Consider the following 26151-nt stretch of genomic DNA (forward strand, 5'->3'; position numbering starts at 1 on the left):
AAGGCCCCAATTGGCCCTGATTGCCGGCCAGGCCTAGGGACCTACCTGTGCATGAATTTTGTGTACTGGTCCTCTAGTTAAAAAATGAAAAGTCAAAGCCAATGCTGAGCTCTGGATTGGACTCAGTCTTTTCATTCTGGAGAGGACAGGGATTTGTTCTCACTGGGACAGACCTTTACTCTCCAGGTACAAGTTTGCCTTCTCTGATGACACAATTCTACAGGCATCATCATTCCTGGATTTTCAGAATGCATTATTCCTTGAAGTCAAGTATTGCTAACCAGTGGGCACTCATTGTATGAAAGGACATGGAGCAAAAGATTCATGCACATAAAAATCACTAATATTTCCACATACCTCATTATCCAAGAAAGATTGGCTTCATAGACTCGGAAAATGGTCTGCTAAATGATCAATTGGGGTACCATCTTGGAGGCAATCCTCCATGAGGTTGGAGTGCTATCCTATAAGAGGGGATATAGGTTTTCAATCAATAGTCATTATATGGTAACATCTAGACTTGAATGCTTAGTCCAGAAATTATAAGGTGTAAGCAATATTGACACTATCACCACTGTACCTATAACCCAACAAAATTGCTTTCTATTCCAACAAAGTTGAATTGGGTGAATTAGAAACCTTAGTTTTAAGATAAAAATCCTCACACTTCACCACACAGTTCTGCTAAATTAGGAGCTAAGACCTGGCCTTTGGATTCTTTCCTGGACATTTTGGACTCTTCAAACAACAGAACTATTGGAGTTAGGATTTATTTGAGTACCTGGGAGGATTTGGGTTTCCATCATAAAATGAGTGCAAAGATTATGTCTGAAGCCTTAAGAAAACTGCATGGTCTCTTGCTCACTTGCCCATTAGTCTTAGACAGTGGAAAGTTATAGCAATCTAGATCCCTAGGACCAAGGACCTAGATTCCACAGTTGCTATGACCTGAATGTTTGTGTTCCCCAACTTCACAGCCTGGAACTAATTATCAAAGTGATTGCATTGGAACGTGGGGCCTTTAAGAAATAATCAGGTCAGGAGGACAGAACACTCAGGAATGGGATTAATGCCCTTACAAAAGAGACTCCAGAGAAATCCTGTGTCCCTTCTACCATGTGAGGGCACAGTGGGAAGGCACCCTCTGTGAACCAGGAAGCAGGCCCTCCGCAGACACAGAATCTCGGCCTTCCCAGTTTCCAGAACCGTGAGAAATAAATTTCTACTGTTTATAAGCCATGAGAGGGAGGATAGGACTTATACTCCCCTGGTTCCTCACTGGTAGTTGTCCGTGTCTTTCTTCTGAAGCCTCACTCCTACCACATGGCCATCTTTTGCAGTCATCTCTCCCTCTAGCCCCTTCAGACCTAATTCTTGCCTTCCTTTTTCCTCCTCCCCGTGGCTAGCTCCAACTCTTATTGCTTTTCCTAATTCTGCCCACATCTTTATAAATGATGCCTTTATTAAACTCTTTTCAATCACCTCTATTCTACTGTGCCTTCTGTCTCCTGCCAGGACCCCCCACCATTACCATATGTGAGCTATCAAACACCTGAAATCTTATCTTCCTTTTCTGTTCCCTCTGCATTTAGTTCCTATCATAATCTATCCAGGAAGAAAGGTATGTGCATTTGTGTTATGTTTACATGGCAAACAATATTTATGCCCCGTTCATACTTGAAAGTGTTCACCCTCCATTTAATATTGAAAGTACAGCTAAGAAATAGGGGAATGGTTTTCAGAATAAATCCCACTGACAGATGTTTATTAGACACGAACATGTAGATGTGCTGCCCTTGAACACTATTCAACATGAAGGAACAATAGGAATCACTGTTAAAAATGGTTTGAAATGCGAAGGTTGCCTCTGCTTTAGCAGAAGAAACCAGAGGCTGCCTTTGGCAAAGAGAGTTGAAAATAATGTTCTCACATTGCTGCAGGAAGGAAATCAATGTCCAATTCACACATCTTATTCTGAGCCCAACAGATATTTTCTTGTAGTTATGAAGGGCTTGCAAAAACACAACAACCCCTCCCCATCTATTTCCTAAGTTAACTCATGGCTTTCACACTGCTTATAGGATTCATATATCTCCAGTGAAAAATGAGCTCTGTGCTAAATACAGTTTAGCCTATCTTTGCTTTCATATGCATTAGTTTAACAGTATTGATAGATACTAGTAAACTGAGGCAAATTAAAAATTTTAAGAGTTTGTGGAAACAAAAATAATTTGAATTGGGCAGCATCCAATCTAGCAGGTGGAAAGGAGCTCCAAGGAACTGTACAAATGAAAGACTTTTATAAGCAGAAGAGGGTGGAAACAAGAAAATTAAGCTAGGCAAAAAAAGAAAAAATGGGTTGGTTATTGCAAGGTTACTTTGCAGCTTACCTAACTATCACTAAGGCATTTCCTGAGTGACTGGTTTAAGATTTTTTATTTCCAGGAGAGCCAAAACTTAGCATAAGCAACTCTATCTTGGGTCTGTTGTACTTGTTTTTAACAATTTTCCCCTTTTTGACCATATTCTCAGCCAAACTGAGAGATGAGATTTTAAAAAATATAATAAGGCATACATTTGTAATAAGGCTCCCATGTACCACTCAGAAGTTCTTATAGTGTTGCTAAATCTCTGCATTGTATTCACAGGTCATGAAGTCAGGTTCACATTCTTTAAGCTGGTCATTCTCTTCGTCCCTTTTTTTGACATTCTATTTTAGGGAGATCATTTGCTTGGTAGTTAGCAAATGCAAACATGCATTTAAAGCTTGTGGGAGAATACTGCTCATCAGGGAGACTACTATGATTATGATAAACTGGATCATTCCCAATGTCTGGAGTGCACTTTGGAGGCGTGGTCCCCAAGACCCAAACCAATCAGAATCAAGTTAATCAAATAAAGACCTACCCCCCCTCCCCCCACTGCCTTGGGAGAGTTACTTTCTTAAGCTAACTGATCACTTGTTTAATAATCTTTTATAGTAGAGTGTCAACTTGCCCGGAAGTGTCAATTCACATGCCACACGTGGTATCAGCTACAGCACAGACACCTCCTTGCTCAGCTAAAAGATAATCAAGGACAAGTGTAGGGAGCGGCTATAGGGTCAAGCCTTGGACTGACCTGTGGCAGGGCCACAAAGAAGTCCCAGCTTGGAGGGCAGAGCCATCCTAGCATAATTAGGTTTAACCATATAGTCCTCCCTAGTTCCTTCCTAGGTAGCTAATAGGCTGTGGGAAGTGCAGCAAGTGCTGCCAAAACAAGGTGAAACTCATAAGAACATTGTAAACATGTTGACCACTCCCCTTGTTTTGCTTTGTGTGCTCTGACTATAAAATAAAGCTTCCGTTTGCAGGCTGGGTCACTGTTTCCTGATCCAGACAGTGATCCACTTGGTCCCAACTGTATTCTCTTGTCTGTCTTCTTTAATCCTTCACCACCCCTCCTCAGGCTCACTGAACCTGGCTGTGCTGGTGTGGCACAGACAAGCCTATTATCAAGAACAACTTTGAGCAGAAAGCTTAGGGGTTTTATTGGGCAGCCATTCCTTTAGCCTCAGGTTCTGAAATAGCTTCCAAGTTAAGGAGAGGTTCCTGGTCATATCCTCTTTTGCATTTACTCTAGCCAGGGAGTAGGGATCTGCCAAGGGAACCACATTCAGGATCACGAGTGGCTCTTGGGAATTTCTGTTTGACTCTGTGATTCAGGACTTGAAAGTGACAGCCAATGAAGGCCAGTTTAATTAAATGCATTGATAAGCATCCTTAACCATTAGGATCCTTCATTCTTAGTGAGGACTAAGTATTAAGCAATTGTGGGTGTCTGTACACCAACATTATGTGGATTGGCAAATTTATAACTATATTTCATAATTTCTAAAACTATATTTTTTATCATAGTAAGTTTATTCAATGTGGCATAAGAAATATTCACTGATAGTCCCAAATATAGGGTGTCCCCAAAATATATACACACACTTAGAAGAATTATAAAGGCACAATTCATTTTCAAAATTGAGCTATCAGCTTTTAAAGTATGTATACATTTATTTTTTGGGACACCTGCATCTTTATTCCCTTTGTAAAAAAAAAAAAAGCTAAAAGTAGATAAACTTGTGTTCAATGGTTAGTGGGTTAGTGTTTCAGTATTTTATTTTATTTGGAAAAACTTAAGATGTTCAATGAATTTACCTCAGTCTAACTTTAAGATTTCAAGTTAACAAAAAATTTTGGAATTATATTTAAGTATACATACCATACAGAGTAACTAGAAGTTTGTACCTTTTCATCACTTTCCTTCAATTTCTACTCCCTCAACCTCTGGTAACCATAAGCCTGATGTCATTTTTATGATTTTTTCCCAAATATAAGTGAGATCATGCAGTATTTGTCTTTCTCTGTCTGATTTATTTTACATAGTGTAATGCCTTCAAGGTCCATCCATGTTGTCACAAATGGTAGGAGTTCCTTGTATGTATGGCCAAATAACATTGCACTGCATAGAATCCATTCAACCATCAATGGGCACGTAGGTTGTTTCCACATCTTGGCTATTGTGAGGAATGCTGCTATGAATATGAGGTGCAGATATCTTTTTGAGTTAGTGTTTTCATTTTCTTTGATTATATTCCCAGAAGTGGTGGCTCTATTTTTAATTTTTAAGGACCCTCCATACTGTTTTTAATAGTAGCTGTGCCAATTTACATTCCCACCAGCAGTACACAAGGGTTCCTTTTTCTCCACATCTTCTCCAGCTTTGTTAGCTCTTGTCTTTTTAATGAAGACATTCTAACAGGCAGGAATTGATATCTTGTGGTTTTAATGTGCATTTCCTTAATGACTAGAGAAACTGAGCATCTATTCATGTAGCTATTGGCCTTAAATTCACCTTGTTCACACTTTTATAACATACATATGTAGACATACATAAACGTACTGATAAATGCAAACAAAGATCAGGCAGCTTTTTTTGTTTATGTTACTTTTGTTGTTGTTGTTTTTGTTTGGGGTTTGTTTTTTTTTGCCACCAGATTAGATGCAATACCATAACACAAAACTCCCTAGTTTATAAGAGCACAGTTAGGTCCAAATTGTGTTTTTGGCAGGTGGAATAAGTTAAGCTTACCTGCTCAGATGGCTAAAGTTTCTTACTAATATTTTTGAAAAAGACTGTAGATTTTTCATAGGCCTAATTTTCAACACAGCTTTTCCTTTATCTTCTGCTAGGAATCGCCTTGGTTCCTAGAGAAGCCCGGTAGAATACTTACATCTCAAAAGGCACAGAGAAAGAATGCAAGTTCTAACAAGAAGAACTTTCCCCCTGATGTTTAGATCTTTTTATATCTGGGAGCCCTTTGAGATAAATAGGGGAGGTTTGAGAATTGGGAGGAAGGATAGGTTGGCTTTGAATTATTTCTAGAGCTACATTTGTTTCTGGTTCTTATAAAGACTAGATTTGCAAGACAAGCACAACTGCTTTTTTAAAAAAATGTATTACATTTATTGGGGTGACTGGTTAACATTATATGGTTTCAAGTGTACATTATATCATTTGTTTACGCTCACAGAGGAAGCTGTAGAACTGGATCTAAGAGGGGCTTATCCATGACCTCCAGAGCAGTGAGAGCAGCAGCTCAAGGGCTCAGTGGGTCCCCATGTGGACGCTGGCTGCTCCAGGGGACATTGGGGTCTCGCTCAATATCCTCTTCTGACACCAGATTTGTTAGGAGACAAACTGAGCCATATTCAAAGTTTTAAGAGTTTGAACAAAAATCAGTTTGAATTGTACAACATCCAAACAAACAGATATAAAATAGCTCTGAGTTGTACAAAATGGAAGACTTTTTCTAGGTAAAGCAAATAAGAACAAGGAAGTTACACTAGGCAAAAAAAAAAAAAAGTTACTTATCATTCCCGCTGGCCTGGCTCAGTGGTTGAGCACTGACCTGTGGACCAGGAGGTCACGGTTCTATTCTCGGTCAGGGGGTCAGGGCACATGCCCGGGCTGCAGGCTGGATCCCCAGTGTGGGGCATGCAGGGGGCAGCCAATTAATAATTCTCTCTCATCATTGATGTTTCTATATCTCTCTCTTCCTCTCTGAAATCCATAACAATATATTTTTAAAAATTACAAAGGTTACTTTCCATTACAGGATGATGGCAGGGGTAGGGGGTGGAGAGGTGGCGGTCTCTCAGGGAGAGGACCTAACTAGTGCTGGTCAGGTGATTCCTGAGTGACTGGTTTAAGATTTCATTTCTGGGAAAGCCACGCTGCAATTAACTTACATCTCAGTATGGTGATATAAATCTATTTTGGAACAGTTGTATTGTTTTTAACAACAAATAAGCTTGACGGTCTGACCTTCAAACCTCAGAGGGAAGGTAGGGGAGGGTGGGGGTAAGAGGGAGAGATCAACCAAAGGACTTACATGCTAGCATATAGGCCTAACCAATGGACACAGATAACAGGGGGGTGAGGGCATGAGTGGGGGGGGGATGGGGTAACGTGGGGATAAGGACACATATGTAATAACGTAATCAATAAAAAAATTAAAAAAAACAGATAAGCTTGAGTTTTTAATATACAGGGGAAGTATGGACATTATGTATAGTGTTATATTTTTCTGGATTTAATTCACATTCAAGTTTGACTTCTAAAAACACACTATTGACCTTCCTCCAGAGCAAAATCCTGGAATCCGCAATGCCTGCTACAGTACCTGGGGAAGAGTAGCGACCCTATCTACATTTATTAAATTCTGGAGCCTTTTTTAATGGCCAATATATGGCATATTTTAAAAGTTGCATTTCTTTATTTTAAAGTAAGTTTGAAATGTGATGAGATAGATCAAGAAGCCAGTACCACGTCTAGGCAGACTGCTGAGCATCAAAGCCGGCCTCCCTGCACAAGCCTTCAGAACCAGAACATAACTAGGAGTGTCAGGGATGTCTTTGTCAATGCAGACATCTCTGAATAGAAAAGCGCTGCCTTCGGATCTCCTCCCCTCTATGGGTGTATGGCTCTGAGCTCTGCCCTTGAAGGCAGACAACCGATACTCTGATTGCTTTTCAAATTGAAAGTCTCACCTGCTGTTTGCAAATGTGTTCTCTTCTCTTTTGCTCTGTTATTGAACAAACAGGCATTGATTTCTATCTCCTCAAAAAAAAAAAAAGCAACAGCATCCCACAGGTATTAGATACAGCTCTGCCTGCTTAGTGAAGGATTGAACTGAGTCATTTTTTTTAAAGACTGTAATTCCTACACACTCTGTTGGTAGATTCCTGTTATGAAAAGAATGAATCTGATGTGACAGACGGAACAGGTGTAATTATTAATACGTGGCTTCCCAGGGAGAGACGTGTGTGGGGAAGTATTTATGACAGTGTTATAGCTGAAAGCAATTGGGCAAACAGACATATCAAAGGTGGCTGGTGATAGCCATGCTTGGTAAGCAGAACTGAGCTCTCGTTTTGCATGAAGATCAGCACTTCCGTGGGAAATGAGTTAAGGGAAGGGGAAAGACACTTTACATCACTGTCAAAACAATAGAGCAGATCCTACTTAAGCTGCTGCACACTGAGTGAGCTGCATAGTAAGTAGATGGTTCCTAGTATCTGCTTTAAAATTTATGGTTCACTTGAATCGCGTGTCAGTGTACAATCCATGCTTGTTTATTTGAAAATACCCTTTACATATGACTTTGGAAATAAGTGCATGGAAAGAGACTAAAAGGAGAGAGTGAGAGACCATTCAATATCATGTTTATAGTCTTTCTGTCTAAGTTTACAGGTATACAGATATGGGTAAATCATTAAAGGAGCATATTCATTCACAATGATTCATCAATGTGCAAAAAATTATCTATTCATTGTTAAAGAAAAAAATCCTACCAGACAAAATCAGTAGACAAGAGCTGATTTTCCTTTAATACTATTGCTAATAGAAGGAGAAAGAACATAGACCAAGTCTGAACACCCAGCTCCACAGGGGATCATAGACCATCTGTGTTTGCTAATTAGACTAACCCAAAGGAAAAACAAATTTCCCATTTTTCTCATATCTTCATGATGGAAGGTAGTTTTACAAGTGGGGCTCCTAGCCTCTGACAGAAGCTGGGAGATGGAGGCACTAACTTCCTTGATAATTACATTGCAAAGAAAATGGCTCCCAGGTCCTTGAGAAAGACTTCCCTGGCTGGCAAAACTGGCAAGAAACTTTCTACAAAGATTTACATCTCAAAGGGGAAGAGCAAAGATTTGCAATCACAAGTTTCTGAAGTCAATGCTCTAAAAAAATAAAGGAAGATCAGAGGCGTAAAGTCTGGAAGAAGCTTGTCTTCTAAAGTTCAGTCAACCTGAGGGAAGCCTCCAGTCTGTGTCGTCACCATGCAGCCCACCAAGCTTCCCTTCCACACGCCAAGTGTTCCATGTGATCCCAAATGCAACATGAGGCGTGGTTAGAGTATAATTCAAAATCTAGCCTGACCGAATCAGTTGGAATATACCAGCACAGCCACGAACAAACACACAATCTTTTGTAAAAAAAACCAAACAAACACACAAAAAACAAACAAGTAAAAGGAGAGCAAAGTAGAAGGAAATAGCATTTTCTGAGATTGTTTATGTTCCAGGCCCTGCAGGGGGAGCCACTTATGCATGAACACTAACCTTGCGAAGTCAGTCAATTTATGTCCATTGAACAGTTTGGGAAAGTGAGGCTCAGTGACATGCCTGGCCTGGTATGTCAAAGTAGACTCATTGGCAGGACAGGTATTTGGGTTGAATTTCATCTGGCTTCCAAAGCGCATAGCTACAGTGTTCAAGAGAGCTGCCTTCTATTTTCCGTGGGGTAGGAATGACAGGATCTTGAGAGTGAGGCTGAGAGAAGGAGGTCTTGTCCTCTGTCTCTTCAGAGTGATTGGCTAGCTGGCATTTCTGTCTACCTCACATTAAATTATCCTACGAAGTTAGGCTGTGCCTGTCTTTACTGTATCTGATTAAGCATCAGAGAGATGGACATTTTTAAAAGAAAGGCAAACTCATGATATTGTTGTATCTCAGAAATCTTGTCAAGAGGATTTCACCTTGGTGGATTGCGCTCAATAGATTTCTAAACAATTGGGTATGCACACATGTTGGGACCCAAGCCGGGCCACTGGAAGTCTTTGCAGATGAAGGTCCTGGCAGCCTAGGCATCTTCTTGGAAATAGGGCCATTTCAATGCCTTAGGGAGCTGTTTTTCAGGAGGTTCCTTTCTCATTCCCTTCCTCTCTCCCTTCCTTCTTTCATATCTGGCGGCAGGGTATACATTCATGAATTCTGTCTTCAACTTTGCCACTAGAGAATGCTTTGACTCCAAATGCTAAAGTCTCTGGGGGAGAAGCAGAAACTTCAGTCCAGTATTGCAAGGTCTTGGATATTCAGGATATATCCTGATTACTTATTTATTGTGTGTTTTATCTAAAAGTTTGCTATTTCAGCCCTGACCAGTGTGGCTAAGTGGTAGAGCATCAGCCAGCACACCAAATGGTCTTAGGTTGGAGTCCCAGTCAAAGGCACATACCTAGGTTGCAGGTTGGTTCCTCACCTTGGTTGGAGCATATGCAGGAGGCAACCAATAAATGTCTCTCTCATATCAATCTTTCTCTCCCTCCCACCCCCCGCCCCATCCCTTCCACTCTCTCTAAAAATCAATGGAAAAATATTCTTGGATGAGGATTAAAAAAAAGTTTGGTATTGCATATATATATATATATATATATATATATATATATATATATACACACACACATATATGTATATATTTGTATATGTATGGCATACATACATGATATATGATTACATATATACATCTTAATTATTTATTTATTGTATGTTTATTTTTATCTAAAAGTTTGGTATGCAGATTATGTGTGTGTGTGTGTGTGTGTGTATATATAACATACTCATATATAATAACATGTAGATACATATATATGTGTATATATGTGAAATATAGGATGCTTCTATGGAGGAAGCTCCACCTATGCTTCCTGGACACACTGAGCAAGGCCTGACCCAAAGGGAAACCTCTTTTTCATTCTGCACGTAGGTGAGTGGGAAAGATCTGCTGTAATTCCTCTCTGCTCTACACAGCCCTGTATATCTATGTCTCCCCACATGTAAACAGACATGAAGAAGCAGAATAGAGTTCACCAGAAAACCCAGAGCCTCGTTCCACCCACCCCTTCAGCCACATTTGCCTCCACCTCAACAGACAGAGAGGAGCCCAGCACTCTGGGGAATTTGATTTCACTTGTGTATGTCTTTCTCAAGGCTGAACTGCAGTACTCATGTGCCATCATTCACTTCACCTTCCTTACTGCTTCTCAGTGTCCACATGCCCGCTGTATTATTAATAGCAATCTATTTGAACTCTGTTTTCAAGCACAGATAAAATAGTGGCAATGGCACAGCCTAGTGGATGAGCATGAAGGATGCAGAGTCAGAGGCTGGGGAAGCTCTTGCTCCACCCTTCACTTCACTAGCCACGTGACCTTGGGAATATTAATTTCCTTCTCTAAGCTTCAGATTTATCATCTAGAATAGTGGTTCTCAACCTTCCTAATGCCGCGACCCTTTAATACAGTTCCTCATGTTGTGGTGACCCTCACCATAAAATTATTTTCGTTGCTACTTCATAACTGTAATTTTGCTACTGTTATGAATCGTAATGTAAATATCTGATATGCAGGATGTATTTTCATTGTCACAAATTGAACATAATTGAAGAATAGTGATTAATCACAAAAAATATGTAATTATATATGTGTTTTCCGATAGTCTTAGGCGACCCCTGTGAAAGGGTCTTTCGACCCCCAAAGGGGTCGCGACCCACAGGTTGAGAACCGCTGATCTAGAAGCTAATGGGATGTAATTGGAACTACATCACAGAGTTTATGTGCACATTAAATGAGATAATGCATATAAAACACTTCGTACAGACTATGGAAACAGTAATTCTCAACAAAGAATAAATATTACAGTTGGAAGTTGGTATATCAAAAGGAGATGAACCTGTCTTGATTTCAGCCTTGTCACATTATTCCCCTCATTTTTCTTATCTGTTAAATTGGAATGCTAAAGCTCATACCTTAGGAGTGTTATGCGAACCATTTAGTTTGACACCTAAAAATCATAAAATTCATAGGGTTAGGAATGGAAAGAATAAGACATACTTAAATATTTTCCTTTGGCCGTAACTTATTGCATTATTCTTTCAAAACTGTAATGAATTTTATTTAGTGGTAACCCTGGAACTAAAGTCTGCCTGATTAAGTTCTTTCTCCAGGTTCAATCACTAAATTTGCAATTTGTCCTTACGATTATAAGAGAGAGCTGAGAAGTACAATGTAGGCCCTGGCCAGAGAAATTTAACTGACTTCCGCTGGGGACAGAGGCAGTTGATGAAACTTCTCCATGTGTTCTTCTCAACTGAGCTGGCTGTTTAATTGATTCCAAAAATCAATTTTCAATTAGTGGTGGTTTGGCATTTCATATTAGCTGTTAAAATTGTGAGGAATGGTAAAAAGAAAGCATGTGACTTAGTAATTGCTTTTGCCCACATTAAAAGCACAATGGAAGCTAATAACGAGACACTGTGACTCTTTTTAAAAAAAATATTTTTATTGAATTTATTGGGGTGACATTGGTTAGTAAATTATATAGGTTTCAGGTGTTCACTTCTATAATACATCGTCTGTATATTGTATATGTTCACCACCCAAAATCTAGTCTCTATCTGTCACCATTGATCTCCCTTTACCCTCTTCTACCTGGGAGACCCTGTGACTCTTACAAGGAAACAATATGTTGAAAAATCACAGGTGACTGAGGTAGATTCTCTTACAGGTAGTATGGATGTCAGCTGGCAGCCCTGATAGTTACTGATTCTTTCCTTGTGTTCATTATCTTCCATTCCTCAGCATTTGAATACACAACAGTCTTCCGTTTTTACCCTAAAGACCTTAAAAAACAAACAAACAGGGAAAAGATTTTAAAAAAAAACAAAAAAACAAAGCAAAACCAGAAAACAGTTCTAGGTTTGCAAGATATAATAGAACTGGCTTGTCTTTGAAAATTTCCAGCCTGCTCTGAGCCTCTGTATCACAAAATCTATGTCCCAACACATTTATTCCTGAAGCAGAATAAATCACACCTCTCTTTCAAGAGAAGAGCTACCCCTGTTCAGATATTTGTGCACAGGATTGTTTTCCATGTTAGCAATTCTGCACGCCTCCTACCAGAGTTGTGTTTTGTGTGCGAGGTCTGAATCAAACAGGTGTCCTTCTGACAGCGGGAGCCCCTGGAGTTTGAGGGGATTCCTTGGCAACAGTATCTGCAGCCCAAATTGTAAAATCTCTTCCTCATGGCATCTGTGTTAATATGTAGACAGGCCCAGTCTTGACTGGCTGATAAAAAGTACAGAGAAACTTTACTAATACAAATATCTACCCATATATCACCTATCATCTGTCTAGTACATATTCATAGTGGAGGAACTGAGGAAATTGCTTCTTATATTATTCTTAACCCGCTCTTTTTAGTCTTTGTTCTCTGTCCATTTAAGCTGGTAAAATTATGTTTAGATGAAGCCAAATTCCACCTCACAAAACTTTGGGGTCATTAGGCAAAGCTTAAGTAAACAAAGACATTATTTTTTTAAAGGATAATTAATTCTTTATTCTATGCCGTTAAGAAAGATTTATATGCCTGGCCCATGTGTCGCGGTGGTTGTGCGTCAACCTATGAACCAGGAGTCACTGTTCGATTCCAGGTCAAGGCACATGCCCGGGTTGTGGGCTTGATCCCCAGTAAGAGGCATGCAGGAGGCAACTGATCAATGATTCACTCTCATCATGTTCCTATCTCTCTCTCCCTCTCCTTTCTTCTCTCTCTAAAATCAATAAAAAAATTTAAAAAATATTTAAGGTAAGCCTATATGGTGTCTGGCACTTAGTAGGTCCTAATCGTTGTCAACAAGTGAATAAACAAGTGGACATATGGAAGTGATCCTTATAGAATGTTTGGGTCGAGGTATCTGCCCTTCATCTTCCCCCATAAACTATAAACACATTGCACTTCCCATTTCCAGGGAAGAGCCCTGACATGCAACTCTCTGCATCAAGTTTCATGGATGAGTTGGCTGTCACTCCGATGCACATTCCAACTGCAAGCAGAACAGCGTGAGCATTTCAATGAGGCCGTATCCAAACAAACTCACACTCGTGCACATCACAGAGAGAACTGTGTTTCCTGGCTCAGGGTCAAGCTGAGGTTTCATCCTTGTGCAGACCATCCTGACCACTCAGGACATTCGCCAGACTGTGTAAGAGCTCATGTGTGTTCTGTTGAAACACTATGCCAGGTCTATCCCTTCAAGTGTTCATAGTGGATCGTGATCTTGAGAACCAAACAGGCTTATATATGCACACATATATATATATATATTTGCCTGACAGGCTTGTCACCATATTTTAAAAAATGTAATTTCCCATCACAAAACTAACACCATATAAACAGAAAGTTATTGAGTTAAATAAGAGAAAGTCAGTGCAATGGAAATATCAATCAAAGGTTTTGCCTGGGGCAGTGCCATTATATGCCACTCTAAAATTTGTTTAGCAAACATATTTAGAAATGCCTAATCTAAACTACTAATGGAATGGCTAATTGAGAAGACTCTCAGGAGATATATTGAACTGTAATGTAAAATCACAGTCTCATGTTAGTACCATATACACATGGCTTTAAAGTCATGAGACTATTTCTCCGGAGGCACAAGAGGAAAGTAGTTTCACAAATTTAAATATGTTTCCACTGATTCCAGAGAGAGGAAGGGGCGGGGGGAGAGGGATGGGAACACCAATGATAAGAGAGAATCATTGATAGGCCGCCTCCTGCATGCCCCCCACTGGGGATTAAGCCCAAAACCTGGGCATGTGCCCTGATCAGGAATTAAATGGAGACCTTCTGGTTCATAGGTTGATGCTCAACCACTGAACCCAGGTAATTCTCACAAATTTACATAGACATATATAGTAAGTAGCTGGACCACAAGAGGTGACTGTGTCATTGTCAAAAACAACACTTAATTTTACATGGTTTCAAGCTTTCTGAAAAATGCCATAATATGAGACCTACCACAATACAACACAATACAAAGCCTGGTGCTTTCAACATTTTCATTTTAATCTTCACAACATCCTGAAAATTAAAAACCAGCATGCTCCTGTGTTCTCCGATGAGAATACCGAGGTTCAGAGAGTTCCACAGGCCAGCCTGCTGTGGCACCGTTGCTCATCAGCGGAGCCCGCAGTCTGGCAGTCGGATGCAGCCACCACAGACTCCTCCTTGAATTTTTTTCCCTGTGCCCTCCAGACCTGGGCAGTGGGAAGAAATCGCGCCATTCCCTTTGGGGAGACAGAATGATGATTTATCCTCTTTGGGTTCCAGTTGTAAAAGTGTTGCACCGCATCTTCGGGAAGCTGGAGACCTAGTAGCAGAATTCCCAAATGGAGCCTTTCGGCCCAGGAGCTGCTTCCCCTGCTCTCCTTCTGTTTACTTAGGGAAGGCATTTCTCAGCATATTTGCTGACTGCTCTTTCTGAGAGAAGACACTTAACAAGGAAGTAATGGCCCCATGGGTGAAAAATCATAAAGTGAAATGCCCCAAGGCATGTACATTTTATTACATTAAATTAAAAACACATCATCTACTATCAGCCAACCAGTAAACAAAGAATAAGCGAGCAAGAAGAATGCTAAGCAGATATTTTTATTAAGAAAATAACTTTTATTGTTTTCTATACTGTTCATAAAAGTAATAAATGTTTATTATAGAAATTTGCATAATATAGAGAATCCACACAGTTGCATGAAACTCACCTAAAATATTAGCTAGAAGTAAGCATTATTTTAACTTTTCAGATTTCTTCAAATGACTTTTCAAAAACCTTAGATTACATGGTATGTGCTGCCTTATTTTTTTAATTAATATACATTGAGAAATTTTTCTTTTATTATATATTCTATAGAATTATTTCTAACATTTGACTATGAATGTATTTGTATATGTATAATGTAATGTACCAATTCCTTATTATTAGTCATTTCTATGACAAATATTTCATGAAATTAATGCTGTGATAAACAATTTTCTACATCAATGTTAAAAGAAGAATTTTTTGGTCAAATGTCTAAGTACTTTAAAAAAATATATAATCCTTACTCAAGGATATGTTTATATTGATTTTTTAGAGAGAAAGGAAGGGAGAGAGAGAGAGGGAAACATCAGTCATCGTTGCCTCATCTACGAGCCATGACTGGGGATTGAAAACACTCAACCTAGGCAAGTTCCTTGACCTGGATTTGAACCCATGACCTTTTGGTGTATGGGCCAATGCTTCAAACAACTGAGCAACCTGGTCATGGCCTAAATGCCTTTTGAAAGAGTTGTGACACATGCTATCAGATACATAAGACCTTCTAAATTTGACCCACTAAGTGTCTGCTGCATGCATGAGTATGTTTATCTAAAACCTTTCTAGTGTTAGATATCTGTTTCCCTTAAAAATAGTCTGGAGATGGTGACAGCTGAATATTTTATTTCAGATCTTAAACACTTTGTATACACTTAACAGTGAGCTTGATTATTACGTATATTTCTATATATACACATGCATTTTTATTGGGCATTTTATAATTCTCCATTTGAAATTTTTTTTCCTCATAGGAATGTTCATTATTTTATATTGATGCCAAAAGATATTTACCTATTAGGACTAACACTCCTTAGGTTGCCACTATATTGCAAATATTTTCTCCAAAATGTTTTTTGCATTTTATTTGCTTTTTTATATATTCATGCATGGTTTTCTCCCTTGCTTTAAATCTTAAAAGGTCTTCTTTACACATCTGAGCACACAAATATCCAGACAAGTGGGAAAACATTACAATATGTTTGTGTCCATATTATTGACTTAAAGTTGTGCATCACATTCCCTAATTATCCTTTTAATGTATGTAAAATCTACAGTGGTTTTGCCTCTCTTATCCCTATAATTGATAGCTTGTACTCTTATTTTCTGATCAGTCTGTCTTTGGGGTTTCATCAGTTTTATTAATTTTGTCGGAGATTAACTATAGTTATAAAGCAAGCGCTAGGAGAAATATTAATGGGTCAATAATACATATGTAATAGAGTGCTCAAAAGGAACCATATACAAAACAACACAAGTCTATAAAAATTGCTCAGGTTTGTTTTAAAAGTAAATACCTGCTCAACAGTGTTAAGATTGTTAAAGAATAGTGCGTATACTGTTTTGTTTTGGTTTGAAGCACCTGTCCTTTACGTAAAGGAAGGGGAAAAGAACTGGGGATAAGAATATTTTCAGAGTCCAGAACCAGGGCATTTGAGCTATAAGGCTACTATTTATTTAGCATCATGTAGATCATTCAGGTGTAGTAATAATTCCAAAAGACATTCACAGACAGCTTAGCTAACTCTACTCTTTGAAAAAAAAAATCATTAAATCATTGTTACCTCTAATAATCATTAAAGATATTCTGTGGAAGAGTTTAGAACATATTTTCCTTGAAGAAAAGATAATAAAAAAGAATGTCAACATATTGTAAAAGTGTAAATTAGGACATCTCCTTTGAAATAAACATTTTGTCAGTCTGTGATTCAAACCAGTATTAATACTTTGATCTGACAATTCTCAGTCTGGGAATCTTTCCTGGGGAAACAAACTGAAATGAAGGAAAATCTTTATGCCAAAAAAAATACGTTTATTGTAGCAACATTGTTTTTTAATTGTGAAAATTCAACAACTCTTTGCCAATTAAGCTTGGCTCATGAAATCATTTGAGGATAATCTAATCATTGAAATGTTTACCAAGACCATGTAATAACTTTGAAAACGCTTATGAAAACATGTTAAGAAGGATTGTAACAGTCAATTAGAATTCTTAATTAGCTAATGCAGATAAAGGTTAACAGCAAGTCGACATATTAATGGTACCCCTCTATGTAGAAGATTGGAATGCTAGAAGACAAAACAGGGTTACGGAGACTGAAATCTAAATGGGTCCGCAAGTGCTACCTGAGATGCATTATGTTATACTTCACATTCTTAAATAAGGGACAGGATGTCTCTTTTCTTCAACTTCCTCAACTTTGTAAATGAGGGGTTATATCATAAGAGTAATGTTTTATTAAATGAGTTAATGTGTTTGTAGCATTTAGAACAGTGCTTGAAGCAAAATAACTTGGGTGACAGATGATGTATATTTCTGTAGTGTGTTTTCTATATTTTTAATTAGTCATATTTTGTGACGGAATCATAAAAGGCAACCAGCAGTGACTCACTTATCAAAAATTCCTGCGCCTTATTTTCTGTTTTCAGATCAGTGCCTATGGGGAAAAGGCTAGAGAATTTCATTTTCTAAAGTTAGCTCCAGTGGCAAGAGGGTTTGCAAATTTCATGCTCAACCTGACAGAATTGCTGAATGAGTCCTTCACTATTTGTGTGGTGCCCTTACTCTCTCCACCAGCGACTGCTACGTTAGCGAACAAAACAGAAGCAAACATTTACAGATTGACTTATGCCAATTACTGGTTTTCCTGATGAATAAACTTCAAAACAATATTGATAAAAAGCTAGGAAAACAAATTTAAATTGCTTGGGTTCTGTATAGTTTATCACAAACGATTTTTAACATATTTAACAACTAACAGCAAGTTTGCTATAGAGGGAAGTGCACCATCAGTGAAAAATTTCGCTTGGCCAAATCCTAAAGCAAGATGCATATTTTTAATGAATTGGTCAGAAGATGATAATATTTAGAAATAGGCATACATGGAAAGCTTATGTGTGGGAGATAAAAGAAACTCTTTCAAAAGACTGAGAATACAGTGCCTATCATTGGAATGGACTTTTACAGAGTAATCGGCCCCCTTCTCCGAAAATGCCTGTGGTAACCAATACTTGGTAGTCTTTCTTAACAACCAGTGGCCATGTTCACACGGAAATCCTCCACTGTGTCTTCCTCCATTTATTTATTTATTTATTTATTTATTTATTTATTAAAATATATTTTATTGATTTTTTACAGAGAGGAAGGGAGAGAGATAGAGAGTTAGAAACATCGATGAGAGAGAAACATCGATCAGCTGCCTCCTGCACACCCCACAATGGGGATGTGCCCGCAACCCAGGTACATGCCCTTGACCGGAATCGAACCTGGGACCCTTGAGTCTGCAGGCCAACGCTCTATCCACTGAGCCAAACCAGTTTCGGCTCTTCCTCCATTTAAACACTTCCAATACCTTTTATGTATGAACTTGGTGGTAGAGTATATATAACAACAATTCTACAGTTGTGCTTGTTTCGAACAACGTATCCTTTCAAAGATGTGGTGTCTGCTGTGTGTGTGTGTGTGTGTGTGTGTATGTGTGTATGCAGTTCACTACTTTTGTGCTACTCTTTATCTACTGCTTACAAAACTTTCAGTAGCAATAAACCTAATATATGCTTGATGGATTGATGGAAATTCTGTAAGAAATTACTTATTTTGTAACTAAAATTGAAATGTAATCACTAGTATTCTGATAGTTTTTAATCAGAAGTTATTCATGAGGAATGGTGATAAAGGAAGACCCCCATGACAAAAAGAGACACACCTTGCCCATCTCTAGCCTGGTGAGAGCCGAGGCAGGAAAGTATCAGCTCTATGAAATGGATTATATGTTTTTTTTTTCATTTGAGAGGAAGAGCAGCTGGGGACTTCCTTGCCCCACATAATTCAGAGCAAAACCTATCTTAGCCCCTCCCCTCAGAAATCTGTACGCAGTGCCTTTAACTCAACAGAGGCCAGGCAGCCTAGGCAAGTCCACGCTCTGGCAGGCGGCAGTGTCAGAGTGCCAGGGGTTGACAAGAAGTCCCAGGGGATGCTTTTCATTTGAAAGGCGGGTGGCAACGCTGCTGTCCCAGCAAGGATCTGTCAGTCACGGGCACAGCCAAGCCACAGTTGCACTCACATAGGCTTAGATTTCAGCTATTGCTGTATCTTCACACCACCTCTATTCCTCTTCACTATACCTGTTAATGGAGCAAGTGTCTAGCAGAAGTGAGGGATTCTAAATTTCCTCTTCCCACCCCGACTCCCCCACCTCCGCTTTTGCCTGAAGCATCCATTATTCACAGGCAAAGAAATACATTACTATTTTGTTTTGTTTTGTTTTTTACTTCTGGCTTTATACTGGGGCCTGTACTACAGTTTTTGTTATTGTACTTCTGTAGTTGACTTCGCAGCAATCTTCAGGACCGTCCTATCTATGGTCACTGTCTTCTCTGCTGGAAGGTGTTATGGTTCTGTGGGCAACACTGGAAAATGTTAGGTATGAACCGTGTTGTCTGGGCCAGGGACACCTATAAATAATACGTTAAGTGTATTGACAGTAATTAGAATAAGAGGGAGCTTGGTGTTAGGGAGGAAAGAACAGAGAAGGAATGGTTGCGTCCGTACCGTGCAGGTCGGGGATGGAGGAAGGAATAAAATGTGTGGCCAGGTTTACAGCTGTGCTCCCAAGTCAGTGATGGAGGAAAAGCCGAGCTGAGGGACCTGGGCAGAAGCAGAAGGGAGTGAGAGACAGGCTGAGGTTGCTGAGAGAATCGGAGGAAAGCAGCCGGCCGGCCGGAGTAACCTGATTTCTCCTGGAGAGAATGTGTCATGGGCACCACTAAGGTTGAAGGCGAAGTGCACGGGGGTGGGAGTTTGAGAAATACCACCGGAGTGCATGTGGGACTTTTCCTAGAATTCCATAGTGCGGACCCAGTAAACATCTTTAAGTCTTTGTAAATGAACATATAAAATTCCAACTCACTCAACATATTCCTGACTCTAGTGGCAACCTGATGGTGGAATTGCATAGCAGTGGTCTCAAAGACCTTTGAAGACATATTATTATTATATTTTCTGAGCAGGTATCTCTGACCTATATATGTGTATATTTATATATTATGTATGTGTTCTATTAAATATTATATTAGTATTCTAAAATATACAAATTGTATATGTTGAAGGATGAAGCATTCTGTATAATAAAAGCTCAGTGACCGAATGGCTGAACAACCAGAACGACCAGTCGACCAGTCGCTATGATGCCCACTGACCACCACGGGGCAGACACTCAACGCAGGAGCTGCCCCGGGTGGTCAGTGCCCTCCCACAGTGGGGAGCGCCGCTCTGCTGACCGGGATGTGTGGCTGCTCCCCCAGTGGGCCGATCCCCATAGGCCACTGCCCCCACCAGTGCACAAATCCCATGCACTGGGTCTCTAGTATATAAATATATGTGCACATATTTCTATTTTTTCTCATCCCATTTTGAAGACCACTGAATCAATTTTTCCTTGATTTCAATCTAAATTACTTTCAAATCCATTATCTCTGATGCCCACTGGGGTAGGTAAGGCCATTGATATTATTTCTCTGTGCCAGATGAGACAACAGAGATGAAGGCAACTTAAACGTGATTCATCTCAATTTCTATAAATAGATTTAACTTGCTCATTCATATTAGCAGTAGGAATTTATAAGTTCCATAATAGAAGTCAGCATGCCAAATCTGAAATTTCTACAGGGTATCTCACACTTGCCTGCGCATTTGTATCTCCTTCCTTTCACTTTCTGGGAAGCTCTCACTCCACACTTAGCCCTATAGATCAAAGACACATGCAAACTGACTTTGCTATTCAAGCTAACTCCAGGCCTCTGTCCTCTGGTTTCCCACACTGTATCAAAAGGTTGTCAGCTCGGGCTGGAGTGGCTCAGTTAGTTGAACATCATCCTATGCACTGAAAGGTCGCTGGTTTGATTCTTGGTCAGGGCACATGCCCAGGTTGCATGTTCAGTCCCCAGTTGGGGCGTGTACAGAAGGAAACCAATCAATGTTTCTCTCTCTCTCCCTCTCCTTATCTTTCTTTCTAAAAAAAAAAAAAAATTCAATAAAAACATATATTTTTAAAAGGCTGTCAGCTTTTGGCCCTGACTAAAAAGAGTAAGGTGTTGGACACCTCTCCTATTTCCTATTATACAGAAAAGGATGCTCACAAAACACACTGGCTCCGGATTTCCATTTCACATATTTAGTGCAACCCTTTTTCTTTGTAGTTATCTGGGGATATGTTGAGGCCATGTGTAGCTCTGGCTATTTATTATAGAGTTTTTCATACTTTGCCCCAAATGAGTATTGTTTCTCATTACTGTGCCCCAAAGCTAATGAATCTGCTTTTGTTTTTTCCAAAGCTTTTCTTCTTTTAATTTATTTTTTTTTAAATTATTAATCTTTGTTGAAAATATTATAGATGAGCTCCCTCCCCTTCCCCAATTACCCGTTCCCCCCTCTCCTCCCCGCTCCCCAGGTCTTCACAGTACTGTTGTCTGTGTTCATGGGCTATGCATATATGTTCTTTGGCCAATCCCTTCACCTTCTTTCATCCAATCCCCCTATCTCCCTCCCCTCTGATATCTGTCAGTCTGTTCCATGTATCCATGCCTCTGGTTCTGTTTTGTTCATCAGTTTATTTTGTTCATTAGATTCTACATACTAGTGAGATCATATGGTTTTTGTCTTTCTCTGACTGGCTTATTCCTTTTGAAGCACACTTTTTTTTGCACTTGTTTCAAAATTCCTTTGTGCTAAGACTCCACCGGTTCATTTGGGGAGGCTAATTGTAGACCCCATGGGCCACAACTGAGGAGTGAATAATTACACAGCCTGGATTAAAGTATTTACAAGCGAATACTAATCTGGATCGTCGAAGGAGAACAAAGATGGGGGGAGATGACTAGTGCGTAAAATGCCTCATCTTATATCAAAAAGGTGACTTCTGGGAAGGAACCTGTTATGTGAAACAGCCTTCAAAGAGAATTTTCTAAGACAGGGCTTCATAAAAGAAGGATCCCCCAAACACTGATTGTGCAGAGTGATGTATATTTCTTATAACATGTTCTAGTGCGTTAACTTTTTCTTTACTATTACTCTAAGAATGCTGAACTCCTGAGTGTCGGTGCGATAAATCTTCAACAGCGAGAAGGAATATCAGTCAATAAATACTTAACAACAGTATAAATTATGTAAGGTAGAATAAGTGAGTATTGCAGGGAAGAGCATAGACTAATGGGCCTTCTTACAAAATGCTATAAAGACTAAACATCCTAAATCTTTAAAGTAGGGCTGCATTACCTGAGAGAGATAATCCTTACAACATCATCATCTTACATTTTGGGAATGGCTTTTTAAAAGCCAATGGGTGATATGTGTGAAAATCTGCCAGTTTAAAAAAAAAAGATTTCTGGTAACTAAAAGTTACTGGTAGTCAAAATGCCCTTAGGTAGATAACCTGTACTATACTCTTTAATCAGAATTTGGTTTGAAAATTGTAAAGCGTTTTGGATAAACTCCATAAGAGTATTAATGAGAGCTTAGGTCTTATCTTCTCTTTGTCATATCTCTACTGAGTTTTACTATATGATAATTTATTCATTTGTTTTTTAATGCTGAGATTTAATTTACTGAACAAAGGTTGCTAATTGTTTCCTAGAACCATTATTCTCAGTGCTTTGTTTGAATAAACAAAACAACGCAGAGATAGAATTGTAGTTCAATAATGGATTTCAAAGAAAGTTACGCTATAGATTAGTGTCCAGTCATGCCTGTTAAATATGGGTTTAGCCCTGCCCAGTGTGGCTGGGTTGGCTGGAGCGTTGTCCAGTGCACTAGGAGGCGGCGGGTTCAATTCCGGGTCAGGGCGCATTACCCAAGTTGTGGGGTCCATTCCAGGTCAGGGCGGGTGCTGAAAGCAGCCGATTGATGTTTCTTTCTCAACAGCAAGAAGAATATCAGTCAATAACAATGTTTCTCTTTCTCTCTCTCCCCCTTCTTCTCTCTAAAAAATCAATTTAAAACATTCTTTAGCTATGGGTTTATGTGTTTTCTATACTTACTCCTGATACCTGACAAATGATCAACTCTGGACAGAAGCATGGGGCCCTTCTGCTGCTCGGTTTCCTAACGTGGAAAAGCCCCGCGGAGCACTTCAAACCGCTTAGGCTCGGCAGTTTCTTAAGCAGCCCGTGGGCGAGAGCCAGAAAGAAACAAGCATGAAAAAGACAAGAAACCAAACACCAAAGTGATATATTGTCTTTAAATTGCAGTGCTCCCATCCTTCCCATGATTCTTTTTAAATGGTCAGAGCAGAGCTTGCCTTTGAAGAAAACTTACTTGGGAAACCTGCTGCATGCACTGATCGCATTTTACAGGTGACTTTCATCCCCCACTTTACTGTGGGTACCTAAAGGTGGGCGCTGGGTGCCACTGAAGGTATGGTCTAAGGCAGAGAGCATACTGGAAGCCTCTCTGCCATGTCTTCCTATCCACCCAGAATCTCAATCCAGTCAGATGAAAGGAAACATCAAAAACCTCATGAGCAAGCAGATTGGTAGATAATTTTGGCATAAATGAGCCAGTAAAACAAACTCGGGCTCTTTATCAACCCCCCAAGTTAGCATTGTTTGTGAGCTCATTTTCCTTGGCCACTTTATTCAAGTTTAGGCCTGTATCCAAATTTGACCCAACACTCGACAGAAGACTAATGATATGTTAATATATACCGGGAATTAGCCAACCAATGCCCAAGGGCCAAATCCAGCCTGTAGCCTGTTTTTATAAATAGAATGTTACTGGAGCACAAGCAGGCCTGTTTCCGGAGGCATTGTCTATGGCGTCTTTTACTCTACAACGTTGGTTGGGGTTGAGTTGTTGCCACAGAGACTGTGCGATCTCTGAGGCTACAATAGTGCCTCCCTGCAACTCCGACCAAAATGTTTGCACACCCTTAATATGTACTGAATAAGACTGTGCACAGGTTGCTAAGGATGAGAAGAATTTACGTGATTATGCTGCCATACAACCACGGTTGACCAAAGAGAAAACTGAGGCTCAAAAAGATGCTAATTTGCTCAAAAGCACAAAGGTAACCCAAACTAATCCAGGACGAACAGCCAGATCCTACTGCCTGATCCATTAGCCCTTGCACTCTGACTTAGATACTACAGAGTAAGCCAGGCTTCCCACATAACCAATTGCGGAGGGTTTTGACAGGATGGTTAGCAATCACGGGAGAGCTCATGTAAACAAATGTTCTTACAAAGTGTTCACACTCAGCATGGGCACTGAACATTTAATTACAGTAATTTTCTCGGATCTATTTAAACCTTTTCCCCTCTTTCCTCTAAACAGTCACTCCCTTTTACCTTTGTTCTATATTGTATATATATTTTATTATAAATTTCCCAATATATTTTTGGGGGAGGAATTCTGGGAGGCATATATTATAAGGTAAAATAATTCTCAGTGTAGATCAAATAATAGAGGATGGTTTCTGAGCCTCTTCATGCCAAGTTTCTGCTGCCACCCTCAGAAATATTTCAATAAAAAACTCTCTTCAAAGTACTGTTGGAAAAAGCTGTGATTTCATAGCTTACAGTTTTGCCTTTTCAAATGGGTGTGCTTATCTCTTTGAACTCCCAGAATATGTTTCAGTAGTTCCTTTGTAAAGCATTCCAATAATCATCACTGATTTATGCAGCTGTTATCTTCATGGCTGTATATATAAAGATTTTTTAAAATTGTATACTCTTAGCCCTAACCAGTTTGGCTCAGTGGATAGAGTGTTGGCCATGTGGTCTGAAGAGTCCCAGGTTCAATTCCGGTCAAGGGCACACGCCTGGGTTGCAGGCTCTATCGCAATTAGGGGGTGTGCAGGAGGCATCAGATCAATGATTCTCGCATCATTGATGTTTCTAGCTCTCTCTCCATCACCCTTCCTCTATAAAATCAATAAAAATATATTTTTTAAAAAATTGTATACTCTTAGGTTAACCTCAAGAGTGAGTTAGATAGGTGTTAGGAGCTGAGTGAACAGGTGACGAAGAAATAGCACAGGTTGCTAAGTAGTATTGTATTGTATATATGTACCACATCTTCTGTAACCAATCACCTATCAAAGGACACTGGTTATTTCTTGGCCACTGTGAATAATGCTGCAATGAACATAGGGATGCATATAGTTTTTAGAACAAATGTTTTCAAATTTTGGGGGTAGATGCTCAGAAGAGGGGTTACTGGGTCATATGGTAAGCCTATTCTTAATTTTTTGAGAAACTTCTCCCAAGAAGTCATACAAATGGCCAAAGATGTATGCAAATACGTTCAACTTTATTAGCTATTAGGGATATGCTAATCAAAACTACAATGAGATATCACCTCAAACATCTAAGAATGGTTATTATCAACAAAGACAAGTAATTACAAGTGTTAGAAAGGTTATGGAGAAAAAGGAAACTTTGTTCACTGCTGACTTCATTCACTGCTGGTGGAAATGTAAACTGGTATAGCCATTTTATTTAATTTATTTTTGTTGTTGGCAGTATTACATATGTACCCACCCCACTTTGCCCATCTCCATCCAGCCCCCACCCTCCCTTCCCTCTGGCCATCACCACACTTGTTGTTTGTGTCTGTGGGTTATGCATACATGTTCTTGGGCTAATCCCTGCACCTTCTTTCATCCAGTCCCCCCATTTGCCTCCTCTCTCAGAGCTGTTAATCTGTTCCATGCCTCTGTTTCTAAAATTTCCTTTTATCATTGAATGTTTCATCCATATAAAAGGATATGCTCTTCATTTGTATCTTTCTCTTTCCTAGCAAAGAGATTATCTGATTTTTTTGTTATTATTACCCTTTTTAAGTTACAATTTTTCTATATATGTGTGTATCTCTATCAACATATTAAAAGTTCTGCATGCTTTCAATTTTACATTGATGACAGCATACTATATGTATTCTACTCTGTCTTATTTCCTCATTCATTATGACCGAGCATCAAGACACCCAAGTCAAAATTCTGGACATCATCTTGAGTCCCTTCCACAGGGTGGAGCTAAAGTAGGTTTACAATTGTTTGTATGGAAAATAATACAATAATTAACAAATAGTAACACAAGAATAAACTCTGTTTCATATACTCACAACTGTAGACCTACTTTTGC

Source organism: Myotis daubentonii, chromosome 16 (genome assembly GCF_963259705.1).
Source record: "Myotis daubentonii chromosome 16, mMyoDau2.1, whole genome shotgun sequence".
Taxonomy (NCBI): Eukaryota; Metazoa; Chordata; class Mammalia; order Chiroptera; family Vespertilionidae; genus Myotis; species Myotis daubentonii.